The sequence below is a fragment of the Castor canadensis genome, chromosome X, assembly GCF_047511655.1.
Source record: "Castor canadensis chromosome X, mCasCan1.hap1v2, whole genome shotgun sequence".
Lineage (NCBI taxonomy): Eukaryota > Metazoa > Chordata > Mammalia > Rodentia > Castoridae > Castor > Castor canadensis.
In genome coordinates this window covers 19648359-19652275 of record NC_133405.1, presented here as the reverse complement: position 1 = coordinate 19652275, position 3917 = coordinate 19648359, and the positions used below count along the sequence as shown (strand labels likewise).

Below are 3917 nucleotides of genomic sequence, written 5' to 3'. Positions count from 1 at the left end.
ATACTGGGGCTGGAACTCAGTGCCTTCACCTTCAGCCACTGCACCAGCCCTAATTCAGTGAAGGATTTTTCTGAGCTAGGGTCTCAAAAACTGTTTGCCCGGGCTGGCTTTGAACCACGATCCTCCTGATCTCTGCCTCCTGAGTGGCTAGGATTATAGGCGTGAGCCACCAGTGCTAGGCCAGCCCATGCTCTTTTACTTCTTTGCTTCTTGTCTCACAGTGCCAGTGAATCTGCTTCACCACAAACACCTGTCACGACTGATTACCATGACCAGACTCCCAAAACAAAGGGATCACCTGATGTTGGACAGGAGCCTTCAGAACTATGAGCCAAAATAATCCTTTCCCCTTTATAAATAAAATGTCTCAGGGATTTCCTTAGAGTGCTGTAAAGCGGCCCACTACACATTGCTACGCTGCCAGGTATGTATGCTGTTAACTGTTGCTCCTACCTTCTTCAAATGGACCTATGACATGACACAGGGATCCAAATGACAACAATTGCAAAGATGCCAAAAAGTCACTGTGAGCTGGGCATGGATGGCTCATCCCTGTAATCCTAGATCCTTGGGAGGCAGAGATCAAGAAGATCGTGGTTCAAAACCAGCCAGGACATACAGTCGGAGCAACCCTATCTTGAAAATACCCAACACAAAACAAGGTGATAGAGTGGATCAAGCTATAAGAGAGCTTGCCTAGCAAGTGTGAGGCCCCGAATTCAAACCCCAATATTGACAACAATTTGAAAGGAGCATAGAGGTGGCTATTGCACTGTCCATTTCAACTTGCCTATCTGTCCTCTGCAGAAACAGTTGGCGTTTGGAGAATGACAGGCAGTTATCAGAAACCTCTTGTGCTGTGGTTCTGCTGCTTTGCTGATCAACACTTTCCTGAACATGTGTTACATAGCACCGAATGGAGGAGTGTTTTTCTCCTTTCTGTTTCCCCCTTAGTCCAGTTCACACATTCAACAACGACGTGGGTAACGGGGAGAATCAGTCCACCATTATTCTTGCAAGTCCAGTAGCAAAATAGTTGAATCCAGTTCCAAAGACATATGGCTCTGCTTGACTACAGGTCTTTATTTTAAGGGAGAAAAAATTTCAGCTGGGATCTTAAAAATTATTCCACTGGAGCCAGGTGTTGTGGGGCACACCTGTAATCCCAGCATTCAAGAGGCTAAGGAAGGAGGATTGAGACTTCAGGGCCAGCCTGGATCAAGAGCAAGACCCTGTGTCAAAAAATTACTCCATCGAAGTGGAAACTGACCTCTCACCTGACCACTCTGGATTACTCATAGGCAATCATGGGCCAAAATGGGTTGCCACAAAGTCTGGAGAGATGACTCCTGGCTCTCAAGGAAATTGGGATGCAATACATGGACAGAGTGCTTGGAGCCCTTCTTGGTGTTCCCAGTCTTGTGACTGCAGCTGATGAAAATCACAGGACTCAATTCAGGCAGGACACGTAATGGTCCAGACACTACAGTAAGAGCACCCCGATCATTCTGGCAAGGCAAGCACCATGGCCTCCTGCGGGGATACGAAGGGCCATGAAATAAGAAGTGTGCAGAAAGGCGGGCATGGTGCCACATTCCGTGATGCCAGCACTGAGGAGACTGAGGCATGAGGCTCCTGAGCTCCAGGCCAGCCTGAGACACACAGCTAGTTCCAGACCAGCCTGAGATGTGTGGAGAGACCCTGCCTCAAAGAGCAACTGTGTAAAAGAAACAAACAAGAAGTGGGTGGTAGGGAAAAAAGGTCAGCTATGACTGTGAGCTACACAGAGCCAGGACGGCAGTAGTACTTACCCTATGAGAAAATGCCACCCACCTGCACAGGCGAGAGCGCAAATCAAAACACCAACAACAAGCTGTCCTGTCAAACCAAATGCACAGGGCAAAAGCCCAACTTTTACTAACAGAACTTTCCAACATTGAAAGGCCCGGCCCTGCATCTTAGGCTCTGAGGCAATTCTCTTAACAAACATGTGATGTCAGGGATCCATCTTCTCCTGCTCCGCTCTCCAACACAGCAGACCTGTTCCTCTCCCTTCCTGATCATCGTAACAACAGGTAAGATGTTTGGGTTTTAGTTATTGTCATTGAGAGGGATGTGGAATTTTTCCAACATCTTCTCAAGGTGCTGAGTCAGGTCTCGTCTTTTGAACCTGAAAAGAGAGAGACAATTTTGCTTGCCAAAGACACCTGAAGCACCTACGATGTAGGTGGCACAGTGAGCCGCAGAGAAGGGGGCTCACAATCTCCATGGAAATAGTAATTGCACCCACACAGGAAGAGTCACTCTAGCAGGTCCAAAGACTGCTCCCTCAAGATCAATGCTGAGCCCTGCTCTGGCTGCTGTGAGGCCAGAGGGCAGAGTGGGCCTGAAAGATGAATCAGGCTTGGAGGACACCACGGTACACAAGAGTGGTGTGGGTCTGAAGTCTGGCTGAGGGCCAGGGACTGGGAAACCCAGGGAGGGGCCGGACCCACCCTCAGCCCAGTGCCACACAGGTCCCATTGCTTAAAGAAGGGGCCACTTCCTAGTTGCACCCACCTTGCTGCTTCCTTGATGGTAAACTCAACCAGCTCTTTCCTGACTTCACCTTCCACCTCTTCAAGCAGCTGGAAGATCTTCTCGTACTCTGAGGATAGAAACGTGCGTCAGTATTTCTCAAAGGTGAAGAAACAGGATTCAACCTGGGCGTGCCATCCTCAGAAATCACGGGCAAGATTTTTACACAGTGCTCTTGTGTGTGCTCGGGTGGGGTGTGAAATGTGGAGACCGAGCCCCCCCCCATACCGACGAATGGAATTCTTCCCAAATACAGGTGAGATGTAAAAAGGAACCGAGGAAAAGTGTGTCTGTTAGTCAAAGTGGAGGAGCCATCCCAACTTATGGGAAAAATGGTATTCTGGCAAGGCCGGCTCTCCTGAGCTCATTGCGAGCCCCTCTGATTCCTGAGCGAGAGGCTCTCCCTGTTTGGATCACTAGCCATTCTCCCAGCACTTACTTCGTCCAAACCTCCGAACTTCCTTCCTTAGTTTATGCTTCCTGTCATCCTTAATTTCCTCTGGTATTGGTGGCAGCAGATTGGGCTCCACACCCAAGGCAGGCCTGGCTTTTCCATTGCGGTCACGTGTAGAGCGGTCACTGCCAAGGATTCGCCTTCCAAGCAGCTTACCAACGGGTTTACGTCGCAGCCCAGCCCCACTGACACCATCGGAGCCATCAGACAGAGAATTCGGTGGTTTGGGGGGAGCACTGCCTCGTGCTGCATTCTTGTGCTTCCTTGGGACACGTTTTGACGAGGACCCTTCAGGTGGGCTGTGACCTTTCTCCAGGGTCTTCCCATGGGCCTTGTGGCTGACAGTGGAACCTGGAAACCAAATTGACAGTCTGAGCTGGGAGGCGTGTGGGTTTCATCACCCCACACGGACATCCATGTGTAACTTAGTCCTGAAATTATTCTTTCAGAGCAGAGGGTACACCAGAGAAATCTCACATCGACAATTGACCTCTGGACTACAGCGGACGGCAAAACCTCCTGGCTGCATGAGCAGAAATCATGCAGAAATCTAGCTGGACAGGACAACTAAGAAGAAAACCTTTAGAGATCCCTGGCGATCAAGGTTTAGATTCACCTTGAAATACTTTACATGCCCAGAAGTTCAAAGTCTAGCATGATCTCAAGGTGTCAGATATTCATAGCCCTTAACCAAATATCCTTGTCTGTAGAAGACTCTGCTCATCCTTCCCTTACATGTCAAAGTGGGTTGCTTGTCACCTCAGTTCTGATTCCTCTAAGTCAATTACTCACCTCCATCTGTGCCAGCCCCCAGTCAGAAGCTGTGGATCAGCAGCGACAAGAAGACAGGAAAGGCCCCTGCCTTTATGGAACTTACTGGGTCATG

The 3917-nt window shown here is 49.4% G+C and overlaps 1 long non-coding RNA gene across 1 annotated transcript; it reads right to left on the bottom strand.

The window, feature by feature from the left end:
* Positions 1-1823: 1823 nt before the first annotated feature.
* Positions 1824-3074, bottom strand: LOC141419902 (uncharacterized). Its single transcript, XR_012444632.1, has 3 exons — positions 3017-3074; positions 2560-2647; positions 1824-2170 (listed from the first exon to the last, which is right to left on the bottom strand). It is a non-coding gene; the product is annotated as an uncharacterized lncRNA (long non-coding RNA).
* Positions 3075-3917: the final 843 nt, after the last annotated feature.